Below are 20,463 nucleotides of genomic sequence, written 5' to 3' on the forward strand. Positions count from 1 at the left end.
CAAATTTTATTAATAAATTCTTTAGTGTTTGGAAACACACACACACACACACACACACACACACACACACAACTCAATTTAAAACCAATAAAGCCATGTTCAGGCAAGCCTGGATACATGTACTATCTTTATATAATCTCACTGAGAGAAATGCCCAGCCTTTCATTTCAATTAATACCATATAAAGCAAAGATGGCGTGCATCTTGGTGGACTGCTACTTTTCATCCTCTGACTAAATAGCTCATTGAATCACAGTTTAATGAATTTGTGACATCATAGTTCATCACCATAGAAACAACTATGATGAAAACATTACCCTGTGGCACACTTAGTCATCAATTAATTTTCTCTGCTGTGCTCAGCAAATCAAATTCATTTATATGTTCACAAGTTCAAAATGCTTTCTACAAAGATCATGACAAGCAAAAATAATGAGTGCCTTGCAAGTCACCAGAAATTAATGAAATTAAAAACACAGAAACAACAATTCATAATTCTCCCTTATTTTTCAGTGATTAATTCTAATGATTGCCCAAATGTACATGCAAATTTTATGTATTTATAAGCATAGCCTTTACATTTCAATATAAGCATTTCTCTATAGTGCTATTAATCATGGCTTTTTGTTAAGTTCTGATATTTTTTCTGGTGAAAGCAATCTTTTATGTTTTAAGAAATAGCATGGTTTGCTATAATTAGGGAGAGAAAAGTTAAAATTGAGATTGTGAGAATGTTCTTCTTGTGTCTTGTGCAAGGACAAGTTATTTCTCTTTATTTCTTCAGGTTTTATAGTTAAAAGCAATGTTAAACTTTATTTCTATTTTCATCATAGGCAGTGATGATTTAGAAAACAAAGCTATCCTGAGCTTCCTGAAAGAAAATTGCCAAATAGAAATTTAGATGTAATCCAGTAAAATATAAGTGCCTGAAGCAAATAAACCACATATTATAAATTTTGTGTCCTTAGTACTCAACACAAAAATGATGCTTAACAAATGTTACTAAAAGTAAATTTATAGCAAAAGATTGAGTAAGTAAAACAATTAGCCAATTTATAATTTAGGATTCTGTTTTCATTATTATTGTGAAGGCTATATTTGCATGACATTAGTGGAGCCAGATCTATCAATACATAAAAGCCATTTTACATTTTGTTGACAAGTTTTTCTATCAGAAGAAACTTTGGATATTTGTTTATCAACTTAGTATAAAATTATTTTTATCAAAATTAAAAACTTTTAGCCTATATAAGACATGGTAAAGATAATGAAAAGATCAGCTACATACTGGGATAAAGTATTTATAACCCACATATTTGTTAGTGGGCTGCTATTAAGCATATATAAAATACTCTCAAAATCCAATAGTCAAAAAACAATCCAATAGAAAAAAGGCAAAAGGCATAAAGAAACATTTCACTAAAGAGGAAATACAGCACAGTCAGTGTTGCTATTGGTTGAGCATTGACCTATAAACCAAAAGTCAAGGTTTAATTCCTGGTCAGGAAACATGCCTGGGGTTGCAGGGTTAATCCCCAGTAGGGGGACATGCAGGAGGTAGTCGATCAATGATTCTCTCTCATCATTGATATTCTTATCTCTCTCTCCCTTTCCCTTCCTCTCTGAAATCAATAAAAAAAAATATTTTTTTAAAAAGGAACTGATTACATAAAATAGTTATACACATTAAAAAAAAAAGAAAGAGGATATACAAATGGGAAATAAGCATAGGAAAAGATGTTCAACATCTGTAGCCATTAGGGAAATGTAAATTGAAACCACAATGAGATATCACTATAAACCTACTATAATGCTTAAAATAAAGAAGTGACATCACTGGATTCTGGTTAGGATTCAGATAAACTAGATCACTCTCACATTGTTGATGGCGATGTAAAATGGTACAGCCATGTTGGAAAATGTTTGGACAATTTCTTATAAAAACTAAACATGCAACTACCAGATGACCGAGCAATTACATTCCTCGGCATTTATCCCAGACAATTGAAAATTTATGTTCACACAAAATCCTGTACATGAATATTTATATCAACTTTATTTGATATGGCCCCAAACTGGAAACAATCCAGGTGTCCTTCAGTTGGGTGCATGGTTAAACAGGCAGCTCATGAAATACTATGCAGCAATAAAAAGGAATAAACTGTTCATATGTATAACAACCTAGATAAATCTCCAGAGAACTATGCTAAGTAAAAAGTTTCCAAAGAATTATTCTGAATGGAAAGATCTAATACCGAAAGTTACAGACTCTATTATTCCATTTATAGACCATTTTTGAAATGAGAAAATATGAATGTTTGTCTGGGTTAAGGTGGGGGTGGACAAGGCAAAAACGTAGGTATAGCTATAAGAACAAGATGAGGAATTCTTGTTGTGATGAAAATGTTCTGTATCTAGACTCAATGCTAATATCCTGATTGAGTTATTGTACAATAGTTTAACAAGATGTTAACATTGGGGAAAATTGGATAAAAGATACATGGGATCTCTCTGTATTGTTTTTTATGAGAGTATGTGAATCTATAATTATCTCAAAATACAAAGTTTAATTTAAAAAGTTATTTTTGAGAAAGAGTTTATTTTAACATCTAAATTACAACTTCCACAAACACCATAATATCTAAAAAGAGTTAAATATCAAAAGTGTCTGGCTGGGATTTGCATATGGGGAAAATATAGCTCATGATGTATAATAAAACCATCTAAAGAAATGTATTTCAATCAGATATTACCTATTCTACCTAATAAAAGAGTAACATGCTAATTGACCTTTGTGATGCCCACCAGCCAATCAGGAGTGAATATGCAAATTAACACAACAAAGCTGGCAGGTTAATTTGCATACATAGGTGCTGAGCGACTGGGGGCGGGGCTGGATGCTTACTGCATTCTGCGCCAACCCAGCACCTCTGTGCCTCTGGGCAGCATGGGAAGGCAGAAAGGCTGTTCCATGCTGGAGCAGAAAGGGGCCAGAGCAAAGGTGGTGCCAGCAACCAGGGGAAGGAAGGCCCATTCTTGCTTGAATCTTCATGCATCAGGCCTCTAGTTGAAAATAAGTACTTAAAACCATAATAATCATAGTAAGAAATGATGGTGTCATGACATGAGAATGGAGTTAAAATGCCAAATTTTAGTTTTAAGGACAATCTTCATCTATAAGAAACCAAAAACCACGCCATATCCACAATGCAATACAAAGGTGTTTTATAATATATTGCTCTTCTTTCCTTTCTTCTTAATACTTGTCTTTGTGAAAACCACTCAGATGAAATGAAAGGTGATTTCTAGCACAGATAAAGAAGTCTGCTTGGGATTCTCAAAAGTATATTTGCCCATTGAACAAACAATTCTACAGAGGTTAGTATATAGCCAGGCTCTGTGCTGGGCAGGGGGACACAGAGATAAATATGGCTGATCCTTCCCTCCAAGGAAGCCCAGGCCTACAGAGGGGTGGAATACTTCCCCTGTGAGATAACTTTCTGATGTAATAAGTGTAGGTGACAAAAGACATCAGTAAAGGAAGCACTCAGGAGTGACTCTGAGTTCAGATTAGGAGTTGGTGCAGGCTAGGGACATAGAGGGCTTTCTAAGATGAGCTGGGTCTTGAGCAGTGAATGATGTCTTAGCCAGATTAAAACACACACACACACACACACACACACACACACACACACACACATACACACAACAACAACAACAACAACAACAACCAAAAACCCAGACACCCAGGAAGACTTTCAGGAAGGACCGATAATCTCAATGTAAGTAAATCCCAAATTGTAGTGAGCTTAACAAGGAGAATTTCTCCTGATGTGGCTAAATTATGGGGCAAAAATCTCTCTCATTGATCCACACATACTATTAGGCTAGGCTGGTAGAAGCACACACATGAGCACAGTCCCCGAAACTTCATGAATAAAGTCCAAACATTTCCACTACCTGCTGATGAAGCATTGTGACAAAGTTGTGATAAGGATGTTGTGCTGTGCCATAACACACCAGATTATTTTTAAGTGTGTGCATGTATGTGTGTGTTTACTATTTGGTCATATGGGACCCATTTTGTGTACCATAACACTGATAACCTTAAACAATTTTTTATACTGTTCATCATCACAAGAACTATTAAGTCACCAAAATCTCCAAGCAAAGAAAAGAAATACACTTCTACTTATACACTGATCTCTGATCATTCACACAGATCACAGCTTCATCTGGCCTGGATGATGACAGCCTAACTGATGATATTCCTTCACACAGAAAGGCCTAGCTCTGTCCAAGAAAGAGTGTTATCTTAGTGATCAGACTCAGGCTTACGTTAGCAATGTAAGATGAGGCAACAAAGGTTAACATTTGACTCTAAAGATTCCTTTATAAATCATTCTTAGAGAAACAAAAGTTACTTGGTAACTATAAAGCCAATTTACCCTTCTAATGCTTTCACAGAGCACATTTTTTTTGGTAGAAAACTTCAGACATGAAGTTTGAGGAATGAAATGGAAGTATACCCACTTAGTGATAGAATAAGGCTAGGACACATTCCAGAATTCCACAGATGGAAAATGATAAACATCATAAGAGAAACTTCATTTTGGCTAATAAAAACATGTTACCAATAAAACTATCTTGCTGCTAAAGTAATAATACACATGTATGTAAATAAGTAATGGCTAAGTATTACAATACTAAGATGTTTTAAAACATCCTAAAGTACATCCAAAATCATTTAAAAAGTACTTGTGAGTTTCATTAACTTTTAATTCTTTAGAACATTGAAATCACTTGATTTTATTTTACATTCTTAGATTAAAAAACTGCCTGATGATGTTTTTGTAGAGGAAAATGATGTTTCTTTCTGCACGGCAAATGGAAGCACTGAGTTTTGTAGACTGTTAACCAGGCACATTCACAGAACTACAGACCAAGCTACTAGCAGGCTGGAGTTCACAGGGCAGCAGCTGAATTCCCCAGGGAGAAGGGACCTGCATGAAGCACCCAGAAGATGCAAAATGCCCTGCTCTGCTCTCCCAGGTAATAAGAGTGTTTGGCTCAGTCAATGGGGCTATCCCAACAGTGATTGCACAGCCAACAACTCATTGATTTGAGCTAATACCATGTTTGTGAACTTGATTTTTGTTGTTGTTTGTTTTCAATTTGGATAAAGGTGCTTTTAAATACAAGGCTCTGTGGTTTGGGGTAAGAAATCTCCTCAGAATACTTTTGTGATGCGTGGGTATCTTTATTCCCCTTACTAGTGAGGAAACCAATGAGACTCTGGGGGTACCATGATTAAATTTCCCAGAACAGAGGCCATAAATGAAACTATAATAGAAAGGGATTTGCTGAAATAACTGCCTCCTCTTTGCTTATCTGCCTGGTACCTTTCTTCAGCCGTCCCAATTTTTCACTATCTGACAAAAACCTATGTGTCTCCAGAAGGCTACTGCTAAGAAGTACCTGGGAAGAGATGATGATTACTGGCAATGTCGCCTAGCTTGAACCTCTTAAATTATTTTGTCAGATTAGGCCAATGGTCGGCCGTGGTTTGCCGCTCTGTTGACTAACGAATTTGCCGACCACTGGGTAAGCCATTGTTGACTATGGAAGGCACTGAGGCTCCGGGCTGAAGTTTCACTGGTGAACAGGGAATAGAATGAAGTAACACACCCAGGAGTCTGAGCACCTGGGAGGCTGGCTCCAGATCTGTGGATGCCAGAATTGGGTCCTGATCTAGGCTTCTGGGGGCATCAAGAGTTCAATAAATTTGGCAACTCAAAACAATTTAATTCCCAGCTTTCACATACTAATTGTGTGACTATGCATATGTTACATAACTTCTAATCTCCTTTTTTTTTTCTTTATTGATTAAGGTATTACATATGTGTCCTTATCCCCAACCCTCCCACTCATCCCTCAACCCCTGGTGTTTGTGTCCACTGGGTAGGCTTACATGCATGCATACAAGTCCTTTGGTTGATCTCTCCCCCTTATCTCCACCTTCCCCTACCTTCCTTTGAGGTTTGATGGTCTTATTGATGCTTCTCTCTCCCTGGATCTGTTTTTGTGCATCAATTATCTTGTTCATTCTATTCCACAATTGAGAGAGATCATGTGATATTATATTTATCTTTTTCTGACTGGCTTATTTCACTAGCATAATGCTCTCCAATTCCATCCATGCAGTTACAAATGGTAAGAATTCCATCTTTTTTACTGCAGCATAGTATTCCATTATATAGATATACTACAGTTTTTCAATCCACTCATCTGCTGATGGGCTCTTAGGCTAATTTCAAATCTTAGCTATGGTAAATTGTGCTGCTATGAACATAGGGGTGCATATATCCTTTCTGGTTGGTGTTTCTAGCTTCTTGGGATATATTCCTAGAAGTAGAATCACTGGGTCAAATGGGAGTTCCATTTTTAGTTTTTTGAGAAAACTCTATACTGTTCTCCACAGTGGCTGTATCAGTCTGCAATTCCACCAGCAGTGCACGAGGGTTCCTTTTTCTCCGCTTTCTTGCCAGCACTTGTCAATTGTTGATTTGTTGATGATAGACATTGTTAACAGGTGTGAGATGGTACCACATTATTGTTTTGATTTGCATCTCTTGAATGATTAATTACTTTGAGCATGTTTTCATATATCTCTTGGCCTTCCTTATATCTTCTTTTGAAAAATATCTATTTAGATCTGTTGCCCATGTTTTTGATTGGGTTGTTTATCTTCCTTTTGTTAAGTTGCATGAGTTCCCTGTAAATGTTGGAGATTAAACCTTTATTAGTGATAAACACTGGCAATTATGTTCGCCCATGCAGTGGGCTTTCTTGTTGTTTTGTTGATGGTTTCTTTTGCTCTACAGAAGCTTTTTATTTTTATGAAGTCCCATTTGTTTATTGTCTCTTTAGTTTCCATTGCCCTAGGGGCTGTATTGGTGAAGTATTAGCCATAGCATTTAGAAAAGAAGAAGAAATAAAGGTATCCAAGTTGGAAAGGAAGAAGTAAAACTGTCCTTATTTGCAGATGAGATGATATTGTACATAGAAAACCCTAAAGACTCCATCAAAAAATATTAGACTTGAGAAATGTATTTGGCAATGTAGCAGGATACAAAATTAATGCCAAGAAATCTATGGCATTTTTATACACCAATAGTGAATTTACAGAAAGAGAGATTTAAAAAGTCACATTTACCATTGCACCAAAAAAAAAAATTAAGATATCTAGGAATGAACTTAACTAAGGAGGTAACAACCTATACTCGGAAAACTACAGGACACTGATAAAAGAGATAGAGGAAGACATAAACAGATGGAACAACATGCCGTGTTCATGGATTGGTAGAATTATTAAAATGTCCATACTACCCAAAGCAATCTATAGATTCAATGCACCTCCCATTAAAATATCAACAGCATATCACAAACCTAGAACTAACTCTCCAAAAATTCATCTAGAATTAAAAAAAGACCCAGAATAGCTTCAGCAATCCTGAGAAAGAAAAACAAAGTAGGAGGGATCTCAATATCAGATTTCAAGCTGTATTACAAAGCCACAGTTCTCAAAACAGCCTGGTACTGGCATAAGAACAGACATATAGATCAATGGAATAGAATAGAGAACTCAGAAATCAACCCAAACCACTCTGCTCAATTAATATTTGACAAAGGAGACAAGAAAATACAATGGAGCCAAGACAGCCTTTTCAGTAAATGGTGCTGGGAAAATTGGACAGATATTTGCAACAAAAAAAAAAAAAAAAAAAAAAAAAAAAAGAAAGAAAGAAAGAAACTAGACCATCAACTTATACCATACACAAAAATAAACTCAAAATGGATAAAGGACTTAAACATAAGATGGGAAAACATAAAAAAAAACATTAGAGGAATCCACAGACAGCAAAATCTCATACACATACTGAAGCAATATCCCTTTGTTTTTAATTTGCAAAATAGGGATGCATAATCCTCCCCATTTTTCAGAGGCATTGTTAGAATTAAGAGACAGCACAGTTGCTGATACCAGTTTGGCTCAATGGATGGAGCGTGGGCTTGGGGACTGAAAGTTCCCGGGTTTGATTCCAGTCAAGGGCATGTACCTTGGTTGCGGGCATTTTCCCAGTAGGGGGTGTGCAAGAGGTAGCTGATTGATGACTCTCTCTCATAGATGTTTTTAACTCTCTATCTATCTCCCGTCCTCTCTGTACAAAATCAATAAAATATATATTTATAAAAAAAATCGAGACAGCACAGTGCTTTGAGTGCTCTGCCTAGTGCCTCATATATGCTAGCTGCTAAACAATTTTTTAAAATGAATAACATTTTTTAATGAATATGGGAAAGAATTTAACGCAGAGTCTGATCCACAGAAGGTTCTCAATAAGTTAAAACTTTAATTTTATATTGTATAATACTACTGGGAAATATCCTGAAAACTGTGCCCAGTGATCATGCATGTAAAAGGCCACAGATCTTTCAGCTCAAGAAAGAAAACATATCTGTGCTGGAAGATATTGTTTTTACTCTTGACCAAGCTTAAGACACTTCACAATTCTAGTCCCACTGAGATTAAACATTTACATGGGTTGGAAAGAGGAGTGAATTCTCACATTCATTCAGCACTGTCTAGGTAAGAATTATTCTTCTGTGTTGCCAGGAACCCAAACAATGCAATTTACAAGGCAGAATATTTTCCACTTATCTGCTACCCACATTTAGCATTTTCTATTTTGGTCCATTATTAATCTATAATTATTCTCCTTTGTGGAGTTGAGAAATCATAGCAGGAGGTTACATTGCTCAAAGGATGAATTCTTTCCTGAACAAGGATAATTGGAAAAAATACAAGCCCCTAAGAGAAAAAATGCCTTTCCATTTCCTGAAGCACATAAGAAGTCTGCAATTAGCTCAGTTTCTAATAGTTTCCATGGCTCTGCTACTGGACATATCTTGCTTTTCCACCATGAACCTGGTAAGAATTCTCTAAATTTATCATCTCTCTTCTATCCTTTTGGGCCCTTATCATCTCTTTTCTAATTGCAGGGAGTGGGGGGTGAGTTAAAACAGCCTTTAGAGATTTGCATTTCTCTTTCATTCTGACATTTTCCTGATGCCTCCTCCCATATCCCTCCCATTGATGCCATGCTGCTTGGTCCCCAGATGAAGATGATAGGAAATGGGACCCAGCCCACCAGAAGGAATTATCACTCTCCAGCACCATGGCTGTTCAAGTTGATACTGACAACATATACCATGTTCTTCAAAGCCCACTCTGGCCACACCTCCTAGCATCCACCCAAGAATACAGGCAATGCTGCATACATGACTGCAAATATAACAAATATTTCCCCAAAACACAGTCATCCCTCTTTTCCTATTTCCCTTTGACCCAGATCTGGACATTAACTTTATCCATTGTTTAACTGACCAACACTAAAAAGCACTTCTTCTCTCTAAATAGGATTTGCCAAAGATATTTGGGGGTCTGCCCAAGAAGAGCAGACAGCAGACCTTGCAGTGATAGTAAATATAGTGAGATATAGTGTTAAAGACACAGACTTTGGTGTCAGGAAACACCTGATCCAACTCCTTTATCTCCCTCTTGGCTAAGTGGTCTTGAACAAATTGTATAATCCTATGTAGGCTCTGTTTCCTTATTCATAAAATGAAGACAACTAATGATACCTACATTATAAGGTTGTTGAGAGGATTAAATGAGTTAAATAAGCTTAGTACATAATGAAAGCTCAATATATATATAATATATTGTTATGTCTATCCTTGAATTCTTGAATTTTCTATCACTGTCATGAAGGGATAGGCTCAGGACCCTTGAATTATGAGTCTTATACCAGGTGTATTTCAAGGAGCCCACCTTCCTCACATATATCCCACCAAAATATATCTTCCTCTCCCACCAGATAACAGAAGAGAATAATTCTGCAATTAGAAATTTGCTACTTCAACCTGGGTTGGGTTACTTATCTTCTATGACACATGTGTCAAACACAAGGCCCGTGGGCCAAATCCGTCCCGCCAGGCCTTGCAATGTGGTCCGCACCGCGCTGTCATCACTGCACTCCGCTGCGTTTCCATCACAATGACAGTTTATGACTGTTCAGTAAACCATTCGGCCAACGATTTAGGCTGGATTTTAGATTTTGGCCCCTTCTCTGATTGAGTTCGACACCCCTATTCTATGAAAACAAATGTTCCTGGGAAGGGCAATACATTAAGCCAGTAAAGAGTAACATTTACCATTTGTGAAGTGATACCTCTCAGGTACTTGTGGTATATCTTATCTCATTTTAACCTGCTTAACAATCTCATACAGTAAACACTATGCCCACTGACAAAGTTCAAACCTTTAGGTTTATAGCGATAATCAGAGGGAAAAAATTAATAACAAATCACCTCACCAAGTTTCTTTTCTTTTCCTTTTCTTTTTTGCATTTTAAAGAAGTGACACAATAGAAACAATCTGAGACATTGATAGATGAGCTTTAGACAATACAAGATCAGCCTAGATTGGGGTGTATGGAGACACCCTTTCCCAGGTGTGCTCTGACCTCGGAAACGGGTATTTCTGAGGAACTCTGAGAATACTAACTGTCCTGTGAGGTCTTGTCTCTTGAGGACTAGTAAGAAGCATGAAAGTTTCAATAAACATGGACAAAGTCACCAATAATGCAAAGGGATATACTGGCTATCGAGTGAGGGGTGGGTGTTCCTGGGAATCTTGAGAATAAATGCCAGGTGAGGACATTGGGATTCCTGTTCATTGGTAAGGGTGGATTTGGACAGAATCCTAGGGAAAGTCAGGAGCTCTTCCGGAGCTCTGATGTCTACTTGCTAAACAGAGGGTGTGCTGCCTGTCACCCTAACCATTCAGCCATGTGTCCTGAGTGACTATGTATTACACCTTTAGCTTGATATAAAATAGAAACAAAAAGAGCATAGGATCTAGAATTGAAGAAATCTGGGCTCAAACCACAATTCTGCTTTGGCCATGTAATCATTTAGCGACTACGGGCAAGTTAGTTAATTTCTCTGAGTATCACATTTGGTGTGTGCCTGTGCTTGTGTTACAATATTCACTCCACTTCACTATGAAAATTAAATGAGGGAATGTACTTAAGGAGATACAGTTGAAGCCAATAAATGCTAGCTATTTTCATCATGGAGACATCTCTAAATGGTGAGCCACTGGAGGGCAGGGGCCATGTCTTATCTATCTTCATATCCCTAATTCCTATTTGTAAAGTAATGTTCAATAAGTGAATGCTGACTGATGTTTTAAATTAACAAACTTCAAAACAAGTGTTTCTGAGGTGCTCAAAAGGAAAAAAAAAAAGATTTCAGTGTAATACAAGAGCCAATTAGACTGGGCATGTCTACCATAGTAAATGGTGCATTTTCTAGGAGACAAAATGCCTTCTTGTGTCAGTGTCTCTGTAGCTGCTTTGTCATTAACTCATTGTTTACACACACACAAAAAGCACAGTCCCTGTTTTTCAGCAATGAACATAATATGTTGCATGCAAACTGCCAGAAACTGTAGCAAACTACTTAGACTATTGGGAGTCAGCTCAGACCAAAGTTTAAATGGAAAAGCCTCTTTGGCGAATTCTCCATTTACCTGTCTCTAACCTAACCTCACCCAAGTGCCTCTAAGCTGCCACCATTTGCCCAGACTCTACACATGTGTTCTTAAACACTTTGCCAGGTTTGTTCTAGAAAAAAGAAAAATAGATTACTTATTGAAGTTCATAGATATGATACTAGATTTCTCTTCTTCTTTGAGTGTGGTGAAGCAAAGGGAATATTACAAGCATTCTCTGCTTCATTAATAAGCAAAAACAATTCTATGTGCAAGAAATTGAGAATTCTTAAGGGGATCTTGAAAAAGAGTGTAGTTCACCACACTTGAAAGGGAATTCCTGTGGACTGGGATTCTGGCCTCAGGTGATTGTGTGCGGTTCACTGAATGAGTCAAGATTATGTTGCAAAATCCGCCGACAATAATAGTAGCCCTGTCCTAAGGCTGAAGACACAGTGATTTGATAATGCAAATTATAACAGCAGAGTCAAGAACAGAACCGTGTGATTTGCCTAAAGAACCTCCTTGCCCATTTGACATTAGTGCATTCAATTTCCATTCACACATACCACTCTCGGGTTTAACCTTTTGACCTGTAAGAAAAAAAAACGATAAGAAAAAAGCAAAAAAAAAACTATGCACATAAACTATATAGATATATAGATATATTTAAAGGAACAACTTTAATTAATTTACATTTATTCTTTAAAAATGTGCATGGTACATTACATGGTAAAGAACAACGCAGGACACAGGGCTGTGGGCATGCAGTTGCAGCAGGGAAGTGGATGTAAACCACGTAACAGATGCAGTATGTCCAGTCTGAGTAGAAATGGCCACATGGTTTGCAAGAACTTCTGGTATTGCCCGTTTATGAAATTGCCCATGCATTTTGTTTTGATAAACAAACAAAAAAAGAGAGAAAGGGAAAGAAATGATTAAAATAAAGTTCTTATTTTCTCTTGTTGAAAAACAAAGCACTATTTCTTCCCAGATTAATAACTATGTATCTCTAGTCCAAGTCGTGTTCTAACAATTTCCCTGTAATTAGAAACACGCGTATTTGTATAAGTTACTGCCAAAGTACCTAGGTATTTTACTGGCATTAGTAATCAGCATATGGCAAGGGAAACACTGCCAGTGGGCAGAAGGCTTTCTAGTGTTTGGGCCAAAGTGGTAAAAGGAGGCTGTGACTACGTGCGATGAGGCAAATACTTGGTTCTAGGAAACCAGTCTCAAAACACTTACCTTCACACTTTGGTCTGCTTCACTAAGCTGGAAGCCATTATTTCTTTGGGCCAATTTTTCCTGTTTGGGTCCCATCATTCTACAAAACAAAGAGAAGAGAAACTCTGGGTAAATATCTTTGGATATTGCTAATCCCACATCAAATTATAAAATGTAAATTAAAGCTTGTTATTTAAGTTGTATTAAGGAAACCAGACTTCACTCCACTCCCACCCTCTGATAACTATGGTCCAACATGACTACATTGACTTGCAGAAGGCTACACGCTGGTATTTGGTGCAATCCATGCTCAATTAGGAAAACTGTAACGTAGCGGGGAGGAATAAGCAAGCTTCCATATGTAATGTTAATCTGTGCTTTTCCTTAGTGAATGGAATATGACTAGGTCCTATCCCAAAAGCAAAACAAAAACAAGCAACTTACCTGGTAGGAGAGAGCTGTCATTTCTCTAAGTCTTGAACCAACTACCCTAGATATAGGGCAGATCCAAAATAAAGACGTCTTCACAGGAGGCCAGGGTCCAGGACAACCCATTACTGTTGCTGAAATAAAAGCTGTGGTTCCATCAGGGAGTGAGCCAATTACCAGGGAGCTGTCACAAGCACAGATTCTGCAGACTTGCTGAATAGTGACACCCCAGCACCTTGTACCTAGTTTTAGTAACTTGCTAAAAGAAACCAGCCCATAGCAGAGTAGTATGGGGATTTGGCCCTTTTACTAAAGGGTGTGTTCCTTTCAGACTCATATGTGAAATCCCTAAGCAGGAAAACCTATAGTTCTAAAAGCACATAAACTATATAGATATTTATATAGTGGTGATAATTCTATAATAGATAATTCTATCCATTTAAGTCTATGATAGAAATCTGCTAACTAGGAGAGACAAAATATCCCAACAATAGAACTAGTAAAGCTGATTTCTATAAGCACTATTTTAAGGCTGATGTTTTAAAAGGGATGGGGAAGGTGATGTGGGATTGAGAAAAAGGGATTGAGCAAAAAATAAAACAAAGAAAGAACTCATGGACATGGACAACACTGTGGTGATAGGGGTGGGGAGAGAGTGGGTGGAGGCATTAGAAAAGGGAATAGGGAGATAAATGATGATGGAAAAATAAAATAAAATAAAAAAGGGATCTGTAAGAAAAAAAAAGAATTCACCCAAATAAACCAATGATACTGGGGATTGATGGTGTGGTATATTTTATTCACCAATATTGCTTCATCTCTGGGAGGTGGAATTTTATGTTCTTAAGATACTGAAATCAGAATTGGATTCACCTACTCTTCTATTAAAATGGACATGGGATGTAAGTGACTTGTGTGGTATCTCAATAGAAGCTTAAGACATAGCTTGTGTTTGTGGTTCACCTTTGCCATAATGAGCATTAATATTAAAAGAGAAACATTTCCATCACTGTGGTCCCATAGAGAGAATGAGATGGAGCAGAACCCTCTGCTAACACCCACTAGGAAGGTAGTGTATTTGAAAAATAGACCTTGATTATTGTAAACTGCCAAGATTTTGGGGTGGTTTGTTAACACAGAACAGTCAGGCCTACTCCAGCTGAAACAGATAAGGACTTGGAACAAAATAATCATGTGGCTGAAACTGTCTCTGTTCATACTGTGTTTATAAGCTACTCAACATAATTAAACATTTTTCAATTTTCTTGATGGGGAGCATCTGTCCCCGATAGATGATAAAAAGAGAGCTTATTCCATCTCACATATTAGAACTATCTTATAATCAGTTGATAAATTGTAATCTTCCAAACACTTGATTCAAACCTGATTGCTCATTTTTTCTTCATTGCTGAAGGGGCTTTCAAATTAAAAATAGTGAAATGAATTGAAAACAGGTCTAACATTGCATTGTGACCACAAAATGCACATGCAAGAAAATTCAATCATGTATGTCATGAAATCTATTGTAATGGTTTGCAAATTGACAAGATGGTTGGTGTTAAACTGCTTTTTGAACCCAACACTCCTGCCGCGCCCCCCCTCCCCCGTTGCTATGGAGATCTGCCCATTGGCTACTGGAAAGGAGGTCTTGGAGGCTCTATGACTTTCCATCTGTAAAGGTTTCTTTGAGTTGGTAAGAAGAGACACTGAGTGTCTCTGATCTCGGAAAATAACCAAGTGAAAGGGGGAAAAGTCGTTATAATGCCACTCCCAAAAAAACAAATGTTTAAGGATTTCATTATGATTTTTCAGGGAAAATGACACATTGGAAAGCTGTGTTGTAGGAAAAAGTAATAAACTAATGTCACACTAACATATCTAGTTTTTCTACAGACTTAAAGAGTTAAAGTTACCCCAGATACGGAAGGACAACAGATGGGTGAATTCCTATGACTTATAATGCTGGATAATAAAATGACCTAAGACTCTATTTAGAGAAATAGAACAGCTACACTTGGGTTGTTTACAGACTTAGAAATATCACGATAAGCAAATATAGGCAGTTCAAAGGATGATTAAAAAAAAAAAAAAAGGACAAGTGGATAAATAATGACCTGATGCTGTTACGAAAATGCAGCGTGACTCTTGCATTGTTAATATAAACACAGATGACCTTTGCATTTGCTCAACTTTCGTCTTCAAGACAGGAAACAGCAACTGATCATTATCAGAAAAGTAGAATCTTCCACTTGCTTCTGCTGTGCTGACATTATGGTGTATGTCAGAGCATAGCAATGTCACTATCTCTTCAAAGCACATGCTGAAAGCGCGATAGGCACTTGAAAGGGAAGCTTATCCTGGGCATGGGCTTTGTGTGTCACAGAAACAGTGTGGCCAGTGTCATGGCGGGAAGGCAGGGCGTGCTTGCGGGGTGTGGAGTTGGGGGTGGTGATCAGAGAGAGAAGGGTCCGGGGTCACATTTTCTATGTACATAATTCATCATCATTTTCACAAACTTAAACATCCTCTAAGGTGATGTTTACTACTTAAGCATCAAACAAATACACCCAAAGAGCAACTGTTTTGTTAGTGAGGGTAGCTAGTGAGTCCTGTATTAATTAAAATGGTCATATAGCATTGGTTATGAATTACAATATTTTGTGTCAGAAGAGTTTCAAACAACAGAACAGTTTTGTTTTTCCCCCCTCTATTTTTGATGAAAATGGATCTGGCTCTTTTTTTCTTTTACAGTTTGCACATAGGCATGCACACCCATCATCACTCCAACCCTAAAATTCTATGCAGGCAGTTCATGGCAACCAATGGCAATTGATAAACATTCTCTCCTATTTCTTCATTGGATAGATATCGAGTTGTTATTTCATAAGCTTTGCCCCTAAATGAAGTTGTCTTAATTGACCTTTCATTTCTTGCTGCAAGGTCTACGTGGTTGGGATCCAAAACAGATCTCTCAATATGGAACAAATTCTTATTGATATTCCTTATGAAATATTTCTCACCAGCATAATACCTTTACCATATGTTTCTCTGAGCCTTTATATGGAGTGATACTCCTGTTTCCTTAGACCTGTATCAGATGGTTTCCCTTAGACTTGACAAACCATAGTCCAGCCAGAGTAACTGTCTCAAGGAAGATACTTCAGTTCCATCTTCTCACTCCCAGTCCTACCTGTGTGCATGCATCCTCACAAGAATGATGGTGCTGGGACATTCTCCCTCTTATTCCAAATAAATGGATTCACATATACTTTTCTTTAAGCCTCTAGCCTCTGTATTATGTGCCTTTCGGTAGTATAAACTCATGTGATGGGACCACCACTGCCTATTCAATCAGAAATAATGCTATTATAATTTGAGTCAAAGGTTGACAATTTTTTCTGTAAAAGGGCAGATAGTACATATTTTCAGCTTTGAGGGCAATGGTCTCTGAGTCTCTCTTACAATTAAACAACTCTGAGATGGTAGCACAAAAGCAGCCATGGTTTGTAAATAAGTGTGTCCCAATAAAACTTTATGTTTTGGATTGTAGTTTGTTGTTTCTTGGTCTAAATCAAACAAACTGATACCCTCGCCCATACTAATTTGTAAATCTGATTTTCATCCTGGTAAAATCACACTCACTCCTGGCCTTCAAATTTCCCCCTAGACTTATTTAGGAAATGTAAGAGTATAGCACTGTATATTTAAATGTTGCTAAGAGAGTAAATCCTAAATGTTCTCATCACAAGGGGAAATAAAAACACATTTTATTTTTTTCTTATATCTATATAAAATTATTACTGTTAATTAAACTTATTGTGGTAAGACCTTAGACTTCTACATTGTATGTGACAATTATATCTCAATAAAACTGAAAAAAATCAATATGGAAAGAAAATTAGTACTTTCTAAAAAGGATTTTACTATAGCTATCAAGAAATCTGATATTCCAACTTTTCCTGCTCCAAGGCACTTATTCTTTGGATATTGCCAACCAAAAAGAGATATATTTAATTGCTTTCTTATTCCTTTTCTCTATAGCTCAGACAGTATCATTCCATTTACCCCTGCCCCCTTCACATTCAGTAGTACCTATCTAGCCAAGATATACTACAGTTGCTACTGATATATCATATAAAAAAATCATCCTATATAATAAAAGCCTAATATGCTAAGTGTCTGATCATCTGGTCATTTGTTCCACCAATCAAAGCGTAATATGCTAATGACATACTAAGGCCACTCAACTGCTTGTTATGATGTGCACTGACCACCAGGCGGCAGATGCTCCAACTGGTAGGTTAGCTTGCTGCTGGGGTCCAGACGATTGAGATTGAGTGAGCTGGGCTGGACACACCCTTGAGCCCTCCTACAGTCCCTCCCAGGCTGGCCAATCTTCCGTATCCCTGTGCCCCAATTGTGCACCAGTGGGGTCCCTCAGCCTGGCCTGTACCCTCTCACAATCTGGGAACTCTTTGGGGATGTGAGAAAGCCAGTTTCAGCCTGACTCTGAAGGCCAGGCCAAGGGACCCCACTGGTACATGAATTTGTGCACCAGGTCTCTAGTAGAAATATAAAGCCATAGAACTTAAGTAAAAATGATAGCCACTTTTCAATGAGTACCTACAATGTGCCAAATGTCATGGCAAGGTTAATTATATATGAACTCATCTTCACTGCATCCCATGGAGGAGGAAACTAATGCTCAAATATTTGAATTGAACTACCCAAGATTCTATAACTTGTAAAAGGTAAATCTGGGTCTTAAACCAAGCTCCCTGATTCACCCTAACCTTCTCTCTGCACCAAATTTATAAGGTTTAATCTTCATTTACCAGGTATTCCTGATTTACCAGATTTTTCTGATTCTTTACCCCAAAATTAATGACCGTGATTTTTATCTAATTAAATTCTAAAAAGAGCACCTATCATTAACACTTCAGATGAAGGTATTTTGGGAGTCAATAGAGAAGCCAAGGGCCTGGGGGATGAGTGTGGCACCTGTTAAGAGCTAATAGTGATCGATCCAGAACCCCCTGACTGGCCCGGGACTTCTCAGCTCCAGGGACCCAGGACGAGTGGCTGTCAGTGTGCCCTGCGCACTCATCCTTCACTGTTTGTGGAGTGTATTGTGGTTGTCACAGGGGGGAAATGAGGGCAAAACAAAGGACACTGAGGCTTATGGAATAGACTAGAGAACACGGAGCTCACTTGTAGTCACAGAGAAAAGTTTGAGAAACTTAAAATATGGAATATGGATGTACTGCCTAGACCCAGTTAACCAGTCAGCCACATTCCAGGAGAGTTGCTGGATGCTTATCTAGAAAATGGGCTTAGCTACGGGGCAGGAGACATCAACGTCTAGAATTCCAAATACCAGGTTTCAAAATACAGGCTCAAGATAATTTTCTCATTCCTCATTTTTCTATCTGTAATGTACATAGAATGAAAACTATCTGAAAGTAATTTGAGGGACATATGTTATCACGGGGTTCAAAATTAATGAGTTGACAATAGTTCAAAAGGTTTGATCAGACCAATGTGCCAGAAGGTAATTCACAGTAAACCAATCATGGGTGTCTTCAAGGAAACCTGAATCCAAAGCAAATATTTGAAAACAGTATTTAAAAATGAAAACCTACTGGCATATGTGTGTTTGTGTGTTCAAAGGTGGGCCTCTGGTGCAGGCAGAAGAGGCACAAGTCCTCGCGTTTGTCCTAGGGTAATGCTGACCCTATATCTTCAACTTATTTGAATCTTTGCCCAAACATATGTTTGCTTTCATGTAGATGAGGCCTTGTAAATCTTGGCATAACTTGTCAGAGAAAAGAGAAATATGCTGCCTTATGTGTGGCTGTTTAATAAAGATAGAATGCTTCCTGATGAAGAGTGAGGCCTCTTCAATTACCTGTCCTGGAGACAATAACCTTTAAAACATGTCAAAACTGTGAAAATATTAGTGCTGAAGGCAAAGGGATTAGTACCTCCTAGTGAACCAACTGCCACATCTCTGTTGTAGACTAGTACTTTTTCCAAGATGCTTTTCTTGGTCATGGTCTTCAGGCCAGAACAGTCTCTCTTTCATGGAGAGTGCAGCTAACAACTTGTCCTGGGTCATCCGGGGCATCTCCAAAGGGCTTCCCAGATGATTTAGCACATTGAGAGTGTAAATGAGAGAGTATAATTTAAACCATGTGAATATTTGGCTTCTTTTTCAAAACTATAGCAAAGTCTCATTATATCATAGTTGGTTATTAAACAGATTCAAACAGTGTGCTATGAGTTAAACCAGGTCCCCTGACACATTACAACTGCATTCAGTTATAGTCTGATATGGCATGGCTAGAATGTAATGTAAAAATCATTAGACATTTCATTCCCCTATCAGTTTGTCACAGATCAAAAACATTGACATTACCCAGTGTTGGTAAGGCTGTGGGAAGCAGGCTCTCTATTGCAGTGCAGGCAAAAAAGAATCCGGTATGACCTTTCCAGTGGGATGGGTAGGGGAGGCATTATGTTTAAAGATACAAAATCTCCAAATCTTTTGATTCAACGCATCCACGCTACTTCCATGGATTTATCACAGAGTGAAATTTGGTAAAAAAAAATCAAAGATGTACGCACAAGATTCATCAGAGCATTATTTATGAGAGTAGAAATGTAAACACCCTCTTTGTCCATCAACAGGAGAATGGTTAAATGATTTAGCTAATAGTATGTCATCCATGAAATAGTTTGCAGATAGAAACAACAGTGAAATCTATGTTAAGGGACACGAGAAACCATCAGCAGTATTGTTATTTGTGATGAGTAGGAGAGGAAAGAAACAGAGAAGAAGTCATAAAACATGCCTGATATGATGACAGACATATGTAAGTGCATGATGTACACAGAACAGTGAACACTAGATCTTCCAAAGCAAAGGACTTTGGAATAATGCCTTACTTTTTCTTTCTACTTTTTAATGTTTTGATTTTTCTGTGTATCTGTATTAACCTTTGTTATCACTAAACATTAATACAACACACAACCCACTTATGTGTTTTTCCTCTCTCCCAGCCCCTGCATGATAAAGATGTCCCATGTGTTAAATGATTTGTGTTTTCCCAAGGAAAGTGCCATCAGGAAGCACAGGAAGAGGGAGAGCTCTGGGGCTGTGGGCTGTGGCACTGCATTAGCTACTC

The 20,463-nt window shown here is 37.7% G+C and overlaps 1 protein-coding gene and 1 long non-coding RNA gene across 10 annotated transcripts in view; both read right to left on the minus strand.

Moving 5' to 3' along the window:
- Positions 1-20,463, minus strand: part of NRG1 (neuregulin 1) — a 955,286-nt gene that overhangs the window by 289,730 nt on the left and 645,093 nt on the right. The gene's annotated exons all lie outside the window — the stretch shown is intronic.
- Positions 12,339-13,634, minus strand: LOC123653284. The gene is made up of 3 exons (XR_006743010.1): positions 13,292-13,634; positions 12,869-12,947; positions 12,339-12,477 (listed from the first exon to the last, which is right to left on the minus strand). It is a non-coding gene; the product is annotated as an uncharacterized LOC123653284 (long non-coding RNA).

Source organism: Pipistrellus kuhlii, unplaced genomic scaffold (assembly GCF_014108245.1).
Source record: "Pipistrellus kuhlii isolate mPipKuh1 unplaced genomic scaffold, mPipKuh1.p scaffold_m20_p_3, whole genome shotgun sequence".
NCBI classification, from domain to species: Eukaryota; Metazoa; Chordata; class Mammalia; order Chiroptera; family Vespertilionidae; genus Pipistrellus; species Pipistrellus kuhlii.